The sequence below is a fragment of the Pelodiscus sinensis genome, chromosome 12 (genome assembly GCF_052426305.1).
Source record: "Pelodiscus sinensis isolate ZL-2025 chromosome 12, ASM5242630v1, whole genome shotgun sequence".
Taxonomy (NCBI): domain Eukaryota; kingdom Metazoa; phylum Chordata; order Testudines; family Trionychidae; genus Pelodiscus; species Pelodiscus sinensis.
The window spans coordinates 12,436,628-12,450,774 of NC_143063.1; the positions used below are offsets into that span (position 1 = coordinate 12,436,628).

At 48.4% G+C, this 14,147-nt stretch overlaps 1 protein-coding gene and 1 long non-coding RNA gene across 2 annotated transcripts in view; one reads left to right on the forward strand and one right to left on the reverse strand.

Annotated features, from left to right (window-relative positions):
• Window positions 1-5,756, reverse strand: part of B3GNT9 (UDP-GlcNAc:betaGal beta-1,3-N-acetylglucosaminyltransferase 9) — a 48,809-nt gene extending 43,053 nt beyond the window's left edge. Inside the window, 1 exon segment of the mRNA XM_006120957.5 lies at window positions 5,623-5,756. The gene's annotated coding sequence lies outside the window, so the exon portion shown is untranslated.
• An 18-nt stretch (window positions 5,757-5,774) lies between these two features.
• On the forward strand, window positions 5,775-9,351 carry LOC142831088 (uncharacterized). The gene is made up of 3 exons (XR_012906756.2): window positions 5,775-5,912; window positions 7,906-8,226; window positions 8,508-9,351. It is a non-coding gene; the product is annotated as an uncharacterized LOC142831088 (long non-coding RNA).
• The last annotated feature ends 4,796 nt before the right edge of the window (window positions 9,352-14,147 follow it).

Genomic DNA, 14,147 nt, shown 5'->3' on the forward strand with positions numbered 1-14,147 from the left:
CATACATGTTACACCCGACGCAATAAACAGGATAGCCCCCACTCTGCTGCTGGGCTTCTGTCTCCATTTTTCTAATGAATAAGTTTAAGTATAAACTGGGATTCTTTTTAAACCTCTGGAGTATAGATTATTTTAAGAGTTATGTTTTAAAGAAGGTCAGAAGTCACTAGTGCCCTCTAAACTCCCTCTCCAAACTCTCCTGTTAGCTGTTCCTGGTCGCTGAGTCACAGGCTTATATAGCTCTGGTAGCCCCTCCCCCTGATTGAGGCTCAGCCAATTAACAGAGGCTTCTAGATTTCAAACCTTTTAGAAGCTCCTTCAAACAGACAAAGCAACCAACCAAACAAACAATCCAGACAAACACAAGCTCAGCACACTGCAAATAACTCCCCCCACACAAACACACACACACACACTCCAGACAGCCACTTACCACAAGGGTCCCATTTTTACTCCTCTTTTACCTGGAGAACTCCCTCTCCAAACTCTCCTGTTAGCTGACCAGTGTGGACATGCTCTTGTGCAAGAACTTTTGCACAAGAACTCTTACACAAAACAGTTCTTGCGCAAGAAGCCTGCAGTGTAGACGTAGCTCCAAGGTAATAGCCAGAGATCTCAGGGAGAAAAAGATCTTCCCTGAAGATTTAGCCAAAATAAGAACAGCTTTAGGATAAGTTTTAGCATATAAGAACTAGCTATGCTTTTTCTTTTATTTTAAATTTGTAATTTACTTCGCTCTATCCATTTTCACTTGCAGCCACATGAATCCTACTGCTTGTACTTAATACAATCACTTTTCTTTACTATCAAGCCCAGTGTAAAGAATTGTTACCTGGGGGAGCAGTGTGCACATCCTCCTTTCAGTGTTAAAGGGGGCTTGCCTGAATGGGCTTTCGCTGTGTGAAATTCTAACAATGAAAGATGGATTTATTTGGGGGTTTAATCCCATTTGGGGGCTGATTTCCTCAATGGTGTGTCCAAAACTCCATCCTCCTCAAAGCTAAAGTGATTCAGTGTCCGCATTGCTCTTGGGGGTAGTCTCAGCTCCATGCCTTGTCTGGGGGAGACCAGAATATCTGTCCCAGTAGAACAGGGTGGTGAGAAGCCCCAGACAGCAAGAAGGTAGAGGGGGCCAGGGGAAACCCAGGCCTGCATGATTTTCCAGAAATGCTTTTAATGGAAAAGCTTTCCATTAAAAGCATTTTCGGAAAAGAGCATCTAGATTGGCATGGACGTTTTTCCACAAAAGCACTTTTTGCGGAAAAGCATCCGTGGCCAATCTAGACACGCTTTTGCGCAAAAAAGCCCCGATCGCCATTTTCGCGATCAGAGCTTTTTTGCGCAAAACAAATCTCAGCTGTCTACACTGGCCCTTTTGTGCAAAAGTTTTGCGCAAAAGGGACTTTTTCCCGAATGAGAGCAGCATAGTATTTCCACAAAAAGCACTGATTTCTTACAGTAGGAAGTCAGTGCTTTTGCGGAAATTCAAGCGGCCAGTGTAGGCAGCTGGCAAGTTTTTCCAGAAAAGCGGCTGATTTTCCGGAAAAACTGGCCAGTCTAGACACAGACCGGGTTCCAGCTCAGGGACCCTGTGCTAACAGCTGTCTGTAACGTCTCTGCTATGAGTTCATGACAGCTACAAATCCCTGGGCCACTTCCCCACAGCCTTCCCAAGCGCCTTCCCTACCACACGTTCTTCCTCTTGGTAGTACCTGCCTGTACTTTCTCTCATCAGCTCCTTTCTCACACTGAGCTAACAGAAGGGAAGCATTTTTAAACCTGTCCCAACTGGTTTTTAATTGGCCTCCAGATGATCTGATTAGCCTGACTCTGGAAGCCTCCTAATTGGTTCCAGGTGTTTTAATTAGCTATGATTGATTGGTTCTAGCAGGTTCCTGTAGTTCTGGATCAGATCTTGTTAGTCTACTCTGGAACAGGGACCTATATAATCTAGAGCTAACATATTTCCCTTATCTCACTCTCTGGTAGCCCTCCAGCCTAAGCCTGTTGCAATTGTTTTAAAATTACACATTGTTTCATAAATGCAGTTTTGTCATCTGGATGAGGCCTTTCCACTGTTTGAGATGACGTCCATGTTTGGCCCCGCAGAGCAGCTCTGAGGTCAGGTGTCAGGACAATGTTAATTTTGGAATGAGTAGTTGACGTTTCTTTGGCAGGAGCAAATTTTAAATGGCAAAATGGTATTTTCTGCAAACTAAACTGCTGTTCTCTAATTCAAATCATTGCCCAGCATCTGGCAGGCTTGCTGACAGGGTTGGGACAAAAGGATCCTGGGATCCGGCCATTCGAAAGGGTCTGGGGCTCCTGGCCACGAGTAATGCAGCAGTGGCAGCCCCTGCAGCCCCAAGTCCTTTAAGTTGCCAGTGGAATGCCATGCTCTGGGCAGCTCTGATGGCTGGTGAAGGTGGGCAGCTGGGCAGCTGTGCTCTGGGTCGCTCTGAGATCACCTCTTCCACCTACCCCTCCTAGAAGCACAGCTCCCCCCTTCTTTCCCCTGCACACCTTGCCCAGGAACCTGGCAATTCTGTTGGCCCCGCGTGTATGGAGTGCATTTGAAAAATGCAGTACGCTTTTTAAAAAGAACATCTGTTGCATTTCCTAGCTTGACTTGCACATGCCAACTCCCAATCTTGACTGAGTTTCTTCAGGCAAAGTCACAAACATCATCAAAAGGTATAATACAAATGGTGGTGGTCTGGTGCCATGAGGATTTCTCTATATGCATGAAAAAGAGTTATCTTGAGAGGAGGTCTAATATGAAGTTATAAGGTTACAAAGGTTATAAGGTTACAAAGTTTTGTGATCTTGGGAAGTCATGCAAATATAGTATAATGCAGTATAAAGCCCTGGGAAAGGAAGTAACAAAAACAACCAGTAACCTAACTTATTAAATAATCATCTTTATACATTTATAAATCCACAAACAAACTTTGAAAATATGCCCAACCTGAAAGCAGGGAAGGTCATGTAGGCCTCCTGCTGGAATTCCCCAAGCCTGGCCGAGGGAGAAGGGGGGAAGAGGAGGCTGCTCAGGTTGCCTAGACATATGGCCACAGTGGATGGTCCAGTGATGCTCTGGGGTGGGGGGCACAGCAGTGGGGCTGGCCTGTCTGGGGCTGAGGGCCAGGGGAGGAAGAGGGTTTGGGCTAGGAGGCCACCTACCTGGGCTGATAGCAGGCAACATGGTGAGCCCCATCTCCAGCTGGCCACTCCCATGGTGGTGAGACTGCCCCGTGGTCACTCTGAACTATAGCTGTCCCCTGTGCTCACTGCCCCCCAGTGTTGACTATGAATATTGTGTCTCTCCTCTCTCTGCCCCCTCCCTTTCCATGTTATGGAAAACAATCAAACTCCAGGCACATCCTGTTTTCCTGGCACAACCGAACCCTGATCTGGCTTTAAGTTATGTTAAGAGGAAGCTGCCTACCGAATTTGGTAGTCCTAGTTCAAGGAGGAGTTCTTGAACAAACAGACTCACAAACAGTCACACAAAGCTGCAACATATATAGAGAGAGAAACCCAAAATTAAATGGGAGACAAAACAAAATTCAGTTGCCACTGTTGGGCGCAATACTAGAGCCCTGCATTTGCTACATGCATGGGACTCTACTTGAAGTCATCAAGATTCAGGGGTGCACACTGAGGCAAGGGATTGGGCGCACATGGCTAGGCCTTTTAAGAGTGAGGGTTACAGCATGAGACCCTGTTTTTGTGTCCCTGACATACACGGTTCACAAGCTTTGGTTTGTTGTGGCTCTTTCAGTATTTAGCCATGTACTGAGAGGCTGCCATAGCACATGGGAAGGTTCAGGAGAGATTGTCTCTGGGACTCCATCTCCCCCAAGTGGTCTGGGATTGCACAGTCTTTCTACCCATAGTGTGGCCACTTTGTACATTAGTGCCAGATGGGGGGAGGGGGGAGATTGACTCTTCTCACCTGTCTCTGCAACCTATGAGGTGCCCAGTGTCCTTGATGGCAGAGTGAGGAAGTAGGCTCAGGGCAACACGTTCTAGTCCAGTACATGGGTTGGTGCAGACAGGGGCCATGACCCTACCTTCCCACTACCCCTTTTGGGGCATCACGGTGAGCCCCATGGGAAAGGGGCATGCTAACAGAGACGTTCCAAGTATGCAGTCTTCATACTTGTGAAATGATGACAGGCAGGTAGCTATATACTAACAGCAGCCAGTACATTAACTCAGTATATAATCACTCTCAGTAAGATGCCTAGAAGTTTTTTAATCCACAAACAAACTTGGAAAATGTTCTGTAAGCTTTGTTTAGCTGAACATAAGAAAAGAATTTCTGTTGAGCAGTGAATCACCCCGCTGGGAGCAGTCCCAAGTCAGCTGTTGGTGTATGGTATGAGAGTAACCACCAGCTCCAGCTTTTGTTAAAAGTGACTGTTCCGTTATAGGGTTTGGGGGCTTGTTTTGCTAACCTGAAAGGTAAGAGAAGTCCAGATGATTTGCAACATAGGGCCAAGATTTTGAAAAAAATGTTAGTGTTAGAGGTGAGTGTGTAAATCTATACTTAAGCTCCTGAGAGCCAGACCTGCTTAGCATTCAGCAGCTCCCACTGAAGACCAGAGGTGCATCATGCTCAGCACTTTGGGGATGTTATAGCAGTTTACTATGGAACAGAAGCCTGTCTTTAGCTTCCAGGTTTTAGAAACTTTTACCTACATTCCCCCCAAGCCCCAGAAAAACACTGCAGCCTTTAGTGTGTTTTTTCCTGGTACTCAACATCTACTGACCCTAAGCTTCTTCCCCAATAACTGTGTCACCCCCTGTCTTTCCTTCTCTCTCTTTCCCCAGTCCCCCGTGAAATGGTAAATCTAGCCGCTTTTCATGTTGTGCCATTGAAGGACAGCAACTAAAATCAATTTAAAGTTAGTGTCTTCCATAATGATTTACAATGCTATTACCATTTGTGATGCAAATTTTACTAAGTCCCTAAATATATATTGAATAGAACTTTATTCTGGAAATATGCCCATCAATTTGAATGGGATATTAATGAAATGAGATACTACTACTTACATTGTATCACAGTCTGACAAAAAAAACCTGTTGCGTTGGTTATATGTGACACTGTTAAATTCTAATGAAATATATGTAAAATTGTGTAACAGTTTGCAAAATTATGTACACGTGGATTTAACTCCAAAGATTACACCACTGAAACTCTGGTAAAGAGGACTGCATACAAATTATGAGTGCAACCCAAAAAAGAAGGTCTTGTAAGCATAATGTGCCCATATTTGTATATGATTACATCTGAAATGTAACAGCTTTTCTTGCAGCTTTTACTCCCCATAAAGAAGCCCTGATGTCTTGCATAAAAAACAAAATCTAAAAACATGCAAAAAAGATGTTACTATGGAGTAAAACACTACTCAATGCAAAGTTGGCCAAAACCAGTTCATTTTAACTAGCTGTGCTGCACATTAAATCATGATAAAATGATCTGCCTAGCTTCTTTTATAAACTACTGCCGGACAAAAATCTGTGGACTGACTAAAACAAAAGCATGACTATAAGAGCGTCTCCAGGTCATAACACATCCCCCCCAATCAAACATAAAAGCTATATACTTACATCCAGTTTGATAGTGGAGATCCTATGTCCCCTCCGTAATGCTTCATCAGTGGGTTGCCAAGTAGGCACATCTGGAAACAGTTAGTGGAAACATTCCTCAGCCTCTAACTAAAACCAAGGAAATCCTTGCTGAGCATAGCAATGCAGAGCCTCCTGTATCTGGGAGCATTTTTGTTATGGAAGACATCGAAGTTCCTCCATGCGCCTGCGTGTGTTAATGTGGCTTGTGAAAACACAGAACGTTTCTTCTTTCCAAGCACTGCAGTGGTGAAAGGGGCAGCTGCATTAGGGTAAGTAACTTAGTTTCTCCCAGTGCTTGTCATGTGATATAAGCAGATGTCCCAGCACTCAGGCTTTGGGAAATTATAAAGCACTCTTAGTGCAGATGTTTGCTAGTACTGAATAGTGGTTGGCTGCTTGGCTGTCTGTATAATGCTAGATCCCACGGCCATGTCAGATCTGGAAGGCATTCCACGTAAGTTTCTTAGAACAATAAAGTTAACACCTCATATAAAAGGGGCAGAAAATGAAAATTGCTGGGGATTAAAACATGGTTCCAGAACAGTGATTTCTTATTCCCAGTTAATTGTTCCCTCTGTACTCAACTGAAACAAGATGATACTTTCCTGAGTCTGGTAAAAAAAAATAGCAAGTATAGTCTATTAAATGTTTGAAGAAGATAAAGCCATGTTCATGTTGCTCAACATCTTCACAGTCTCTTAGTTTTTTCTCCAAATATTTTTGTATAGAAATTGTAAGTTAAAATTTTCATTTAGATTCAACTGGATTCCAATGAAAAAGAAAAAAAAGAGGTTTGGTTTTTGTTTCTCCAGTGTGAAAAATGTGGGGGAACTAAATACAAGGGTTCCAAAAACATGAAAAATCATTTTACTTTTTTATTTCATTCAAATGTGTTTAAAACAAAAATATTCACCCATTGCCTCATTGTGTCTTGGTTTCCCCCATCTAAAAAATGGGAATAATAATGCTGACTCCCTGGATGGAGTGCTTTGAGTTTTACTGTTGAACAGTGCTAAGGAAGAGTTAAGGAATCTGATAAGCATTCATTAGTAATATTATTTTTTCATTTTTGGCAAAATGGGAAATTTTGAATAATAGCGGGATTTTTTTCAAAATGTTTCCTATTGTCCAAAAAAGCAATCTGTTAAAAAATATTAATAATAACTTCAACTAAAACATTCCTTCACAAAGGTGTGGACACTATCTAATGTAATGGCGAGATACAGCTGTGCAACTTCAACTACCGTGCGGTTCCTTGGGGCTTATGAACAAGGAGTGCACCCAACGCAAGCCCCCCACCTCCTGGGCTTAAGTATTAATGGCCTTATTCTTTTCCCATAGAAATCAATGGAGAACTTCCCACTGCTCTCAGTGGGAGCAGGACCAAGCCACTAAAAGTCAGAGAGGGGAAGTGCCCACTTTTCATTTTGCCCAGGGGAGGTGGAGCTGGGAGTCTGCAGTGGAGTCAGATACCTGGCTGGATACTGTACTGCACTGCTAGCCTGAAGCCAGCTATCTGTGGAAAAGGAGCACTGCCCTGTGGAGCAGCAGCTCCCCAGCCTGCCCCCACCTTTACAATGCTCTCCCTCAGCCTTAGCCACCCAGAGTAGATGCAGGAGCATGCCCCCCCTGAGAATTTGGGGGTTTTCCTGTCTCTTTGCATCCTTCCACGGGATGAAGATGAACAAGGACCCTCCTAAGCATTACCTCTCTGCAGTGGGTAGCTTCTGCTGTTTCAGGCTATATCTACACTGCAGACTTCTTGCACAAGAAGCCTTTTGTGCACGAGTTTTTGTGCAAAAACTTCTTGCACAAGAGCATGTCCACACTTCAAAGCATGTCGCTTTTGCAATGCACTTTTGCACAAGAGAAACTATTGGATCCTCTCCCACCTATAAAAGCCACCAGACCGGTTCTAGCCAGGCTAGAGGTCATCAGTTGCTCTTGAGTGCTGTTGCTGGAGCCCTCCAGAGACACGCACTTAAAGGGACCCCCCTGGACAGCCACTTCTCCATTTCTGCTGCCTGCTTGCTAGCCTCTTTGGCAAAGCAAAGCTTCAGCGGTGCCTGCTGTGTGTGCCCTTTGCTTTTTTGGGGACAACACACCTTTTTGCCTTTTGCTGTTTGCCATGGAGCCTGAGCTGCCCCTGGGCACGCGATGGCCCCAAACAGCTGTGCTGCAGTTTCTGCAGCACTTGATCCCAGCTGAACATGGACACTGAACTCCTCCTCATTTCCCTCTGCATGCCTATGGCTGCTCCAGTCTGGCTGCCGCACACCACCGTACCCAAGAGGTTCTGGAGGCTGGAGACCAGATCGTAGTGGTGGGACCAACTGGTCATGGAGTGGAGGGACGACCAGCAGTAGCTGCACAACTTTAGAATGCGCAAGGCCACCTTCCTTGAGTTCTGTGCTTGGCTCGCCACCGGCCCTCCAGCGACATGACACCCACCTGTGGCCTGCCATCCCCATCCAGAAGCGTGTCACAATCACTCTCTGGAAGCTGGCCACCCCAGAGAGCTACCGCTTGGTGGCCAACCAGTTTGGGGTGGGGAAGTCAACCGCTGGGGCCATCCTCATGCAGGTAAGGAGCTCATGTGCTGCAGTCTCTAACCTGGGTGAGGGAGGGTGCTGGATAAGGGGGAGTCTCAGGAAAAGGGGGGCTAGGGACTGTAGGGGTGGACTGGGGATGGGGGTAAAGGCCTGGCCCCGGGGTCTTGTGCAGTCCCACCCTCACACAGCCTTGCAGCCAGGGAAGGGGCACAGGATCATCGTGGGTGGCTCTTGGGAGGTCAATAGGCACCTCCCAAGGGCTCATGCAACTCCTCTCTCATTCTCTGTGTCTTCCTTTGTCTCCTTCTGCAGGTCATCAGGGCCATCGACTCCCTGCTGCTGCGCAGAGTCGTTCAGCTCCAAGACCGGGATGCAACCTTGGGCAGATTTGCGGGGGAGCCATTGATGGCACACACATCCCCATCTGGGCCCCAGAACAATAACTGACCCACTTCAGCAACCACAAGGGCTACTTCTCAGTAGTCATGCAGGCCCTGGTGGACCACCAGGGCCACTCTACTGACATTTATGTGGGGTGGTCGGGCAGGGTGCATGATGCCTGAGTTTTCTGGAATTCCAGCCTGTGCACCAAGCTGGAGTGGGCACCTTTCCCCCCCCCCCCCCACCAGGACTTTGCAGTGGGTGAGAACAATATGTCAGTATGAATAATGGGGGATGTGGCATACCCACTCATGCCCTGGCTAATGAAGCCCTACACCAGCCACCTGGATCCCAGCAAGGACCTTTTCAATGCCCACCTCAGCTGAGCCCGTGTGCAGGTGGCGTGCACCTTCGGGCATCTCAAGGGATGGGTCCACTGTCTCCTCACCCGCCTGGCCGCTGGGGAGTGCAATATCCCCGAGGTGGTGGCAACATGCTGTGTGCGCCACAATACTGTGGTGTTCAAGGGGGAGGCCTTCCTCCCGGGGTGGGTGGCAGAGGCTGGCCACGAGGGCCAAGTGTTTCAGCAGCCCCAGACTGCTGCCACCTGCCAGGCCCATCAGTTGGGGTGCACATCCGGGAGTCCCTGAGAGAGAGGTTCTCTCAGAACCCCCAGAAATTAGCCCCAGGGCCTCCCCAACAGGGGCTTCTGCCTTTCCGCTCTCTCCCGTCCACCTCGCATCCCCTCCCCTTTCCCCTTCCCTGACCGCCTAATAAACACCCTTTGGTTTGAAAACAAAATGAGTCTGGTTTTATTCAACATAAACAGAAGGGGGGCAGAGGGAGGGTGGTTGTCTGAACTGGGAGGGGGGTTCACAATTGGGAGGGTTAGTGTGGTGGCCTGCTCTGCCACCTCGGGTGTGGGGGCGTGTTCGGAACTGGGTGGGTCTGGGGACCTGAAAGGGTTGGGCAGGAGGGGCACCTACAGCTGGGTCAGGTTTGGCGGGGGGGCAGGAGGAGGGGCCATAGGTATCACTTGGGAAGGGGGGATGGCTATGGGGAAGGTAGGGAGCAGAGGCATAGCAGGGTGGGCATATGGATGGGCAAGGGCCATAGGAGGGGGCAGCGGCACCAGGCGGGTGTTCCCCTGTGCGGGACAGGATGTTGCTAAAGGAGGTGCAGTGCAACATCATCTCTGTCCACACATGCTCCCGCCTGATGCCCATCCCCTCACGCCCCTGTGCCCTCACATATGACTTGCTCCAACCCCACCTTCCTCATGCCCACCCCTTCTGTCAAGCCTTCTCCCAGCACCTCCCCCTCCAATCCCCAATGCCCAGACCCTCTCCTCTTCCAGCAGCACCCTGTCCCCCTTCCCACTGACACCACCCCTCCTGCCCTTCTCCTCAGTGTCTCCACTTCCCCCCAGCATTTGTGTCTCCTCTACCCTGTCTCTTCGGTGCCTTCCCCCTCCCCCTCTGGACAAGCCCCTTCCACCCCTTCCCCTTTCTTCCTCCTCCACCCTCCTCCACCGCAAAGCCCCTTCCTCTCCCACCCCTTCCTCTTATTCCCCCCCCCCCCCACCTTCAGCTTCTGCCTTACAACTTGCAGGTCTGGAGTCAGAGCCAGCCCAAGATGCAGGGCTGGGAAGGGGCACCCCCAGGGCGCCGTATGGTGCTGCAGGGCCAGGTGGGGACATCCCTGGGGCACCGCGCAGTGCTGCAGGGCCGCGGTGCTATCAGGCTGGGCGGGGGTGCTCCTGGGCACCTCAGGGGTGCCACGCGGCGCTGCCGGGCTCAGCGAGGGCGTTCCTGGGCGCCTCAGGGGCACCATGCTGAGCGGCTGGGCTCGGTGGGGCCCAGGACGCAAAAATGGCTTGGGCTAGCCAGCCTGCGACATTAGGGTGTGCCTGGGCACACCCAGCAACCCCGTGTGCACGCCTATGGCTGTGTGCAGCGCTCTGGCACGTGTGTGTGTGTGTGTGTGGGAGTCGTGCCTGTGCCCTTGTGGCTAGCCTGCTTACAGCTGGCCGCACCTCCTCTCCCCTGGAGGCAGGACTCGTGTGGCCACGCATGAGGTTCCCACATTGAGGGACTGGCTGCTGTGGCCACGTGCTGCACCCGCCCACTGAATGTGATTGCATGGGCCCAGGCTGCAGCAGCATATGCTGGCCTAGCAGCCCACACGACACTGTGAGGCCACCTCCCCAGCCCTCTGTATGTGTGTGTGTCTCAATGTACCTGAAGATCCCTCCCAAGTCTCCTTGGAGGCCTGGGAGCCGTCCATGCTTCAGGAACTGGCTCCAGGGACAGGATGACGGTCACGCTGTCCTGATCATCATTCTCCTCTTCCTCTGTCAGGGACTGGACCTGCCCCTCCTTATCCTCTGGCTCGGGGACAGACTCTGGGTGCTGGACTACTGGCTGCTTCAGCCCAGAGTCCACCACAATGGAGGAGGAAGAGGGTTCCCCCTCCCAAGGATGTAGTGAAGCTCTTTGTAGTAGGGGCAGGTGGAGTCCTGCCCCTGAGAGCCCCCTCTGCTCCCTGGCCTTAACGTACTTCTGACAGAGCTCCTTCACCTTAGCCTGGACTTGCTCCATGGTCCGGGCAGGGTGACCTCACTCTGCCAGGCTGTGTCTACATTGGCACCCTTTTCCTGAAAAGGGATGCTAATGAGACACTTCAGAATTGCGCTAGTCTAGACGGGATCTTGCAGAAAATAAACCCTTTTATTCCTATGGAATAAGGGATCTTCTGGAAAAGGGTTTATTTTCCGCAAGATCCCGTCTAGACTGGCGCTTTTCTCCGGCAAAACCCGAGCCGGAAAAAAGCGGCAGCCATGTTCATGCAAATGCCGTGGGGGATATTTAAATCCCCCGCGGCTTGCAATTACAACTGGTCTCATTAGCATCCCTTTTACGGAAAAGGGTGCCAATGTAGACACAGCCCCAGGGATAAGGCCATGTGGGAGTAGATCTCCACATTGAGGCATTTGGCCCTAAGGTCCTGCAGGGACTCTTCCTTGCCCCACAACTCCAGAAGAGTGATGATTTCTGGCCTGCTCCAGGTGGGGGCACGCCACTTGGTTCCCCTCGGGGGGTCCTGTGATCTCTGTGGCTGGTCTCTGGAAGGGTTAAGGGAGGTCATTTGTGGCTAAAACAGAGCTATGTGGTGAAGGCACCTGCTCTGGGCAAACTTCTAGCCACAAGACAGCCAGCAGACAGGAACTATAGAGTTCTGACTGAGTTGGCCGAGGTGGCCAAGTGGCCACCATTTTTTCCCCCTGGAGGCCAATTCTTGAGCAAAAACCCTTCTGGAGCAGCCACACTTGCCTTTTTGCGCCAGAGCTGTAGTGCAAAAAGGAGTTATGCCTCATAAAAGGAGGTTTATCTACACCGGAAGAGGCCCTCTGTTCTGCCATTTTAACTGCTGATTTACTTGCGCAAAAGCACATTTGCGGTGTGGACGCTCTGCAGGTTTTTGCACAAAAACGGCCGTTTTTGCGCAAAAACCTTGCAGTATAGACGTAGCCCCAGTGGGGGACTGGATGGTAAAAGAGGAACGGTGGACCCCTCTCTGCTAACAATGCTACCTTTTCATTGTTCCCTTGTACCTTGTTTTCGTCTCCCATGTGTCTATGTTCTCCTGCTGTCTCTTTTACTGTTTCTGAGGTAGACAGTGTCATATTTTTGTAGTGTGAGCATATGTATGATTTGCTGTTCCCCATCACTTGCGTCATGCTTTAAAGGGCATTCTTTGAGCTGGCGCTGGTTCTGCAACCTACTGTATGACCTGGTCCATATGACTATATATGGTTCTGCAACTACTATATGACCAGGATACAACCTACTTGTCCCTTAAGGGTCACTCAACAAGGTTGAACAGATTGTTCATTCTGGCACATGAAACTTTTAAATGAGCAAAATCCTACCCTGTCAAAGGAGAACCAGAACTGCTCATGATCAGATTTGGCTTTTGTGTCAAAAGAACCCTTGTCCATCACTAGGGCAGTGAGCCCTGAACGGCGAGACCCTAGCCCAATACATTGCTCCATGGGGTTAGAATTAGAACAGTGTGATAAGTGAAAGAAAGATGATCTGGTCACTAAGATATTGAACTGAGACTTAGTAGAACGGTAGTAAAATCCCGATTCCACTTAAGTCAAAGGTAAAACTCCCATTGACTTGAGTTGGGACAGAATTTCACTCCTAAGTTCAATTCCTGGTTCTGCCAAAGACTTCCCAAGTGACCTTGGGAAAACCAATTAATACCCTCATGCCTCAGTTTCTCATCTGTAAAACTGAGGTAATCATTCTCTACCTCTCGGGAATGTTAGGAGGATAAGTTCAATAATGTCTGTAAAGTACTCAGATCATAGAATCCCAGAACACTAGAACTGGAAGGGAGCTCAAGAGGTCATGGAGTCCAGGTCGCAGGACGGCAGGATGCTGTAGTAAGTTGATGAGCAAGGCATTGAAACTAGGGGAACTTTGCTTGTCTTCAAGTTTTGTAACAAGCCTCTATCTCTAAGGGTATGTCTACACTACCCCGCTAGTTCGAACTAGTGGAATGAGGAGTAACGGTAGTTTGAACTAGGAAGCCTAGTTCAAACTACCTAGTTCGTGCCGCGTGTAGCCGCGCGGCACAGGGTTCGAACGAGCAGGGATTTAAAAATGGCAGAGCCCCGCTTATGCAAATGAAGCCCGGGAAATTCAAATCCCGGGCTTCATTTGCAAGTGCGGTATGCCTACATTACCCTCCTAGTTCGAACTAGGAGGGTAGTGTAGACATACCCTGACATATTTGCTGACAGTCCCATCAGAGTTATTGGTGAAACCTCTTTGGAACTTGGCAGAGAAGCCTGGTTGTGATATGAAACCGGAGCATTTAACTGAGAGTAGAGGGGAGAACCTTGCAAACCAAATATCACAGCTGTCGCTAGAATCCAAACCACATGGACTTTGCACATCCCTGTTTGTGAATAGCAGGATTCTCCTTAATATTATTATTTGTATTACCCCAAAGGGCCTTGGAGTCTCAGTCACAAACCAGGACCCAATTGTGCTATGGGCTGTGCAAACACAGAACAAAAAGTAATGGGCCCAAAGAGCCTACAATCTAATTATCTCAGGATCTTTCAGGTGGATATGGTGCCAAAGATTATGACGATAGTAAATACATTCAGAGCTTCCTGAAGAGCACTCATTTCTTTTTACCACAGTGACATCCATATTTGATTATATTTCTCTTTTTAATAAGTTTTATTAAATAAGAAATGAAAGCTGAGCCAAAGAAAGCCACAGTAATTTCTCTCTTTCTAAAACCATTGTAAAAATATTAACTGATATACGCAATCGATATTTACCAAAAATACATGTTTATTTAGAGAAGAAGTCAGAAAAAATAGAACAAAATACTATTGGATACAATAGATAAATACTATTAAGGTTAAATGCTGGAAGTTGGGTACACATGGTGCTGCACTGAAATTCCTGAGCAAAACTGGACTGGAGCTGCAAACTGTTAATCTCAATCTGGAGTTGAACTTCCGGGGAATTCAGAGCTGATTTA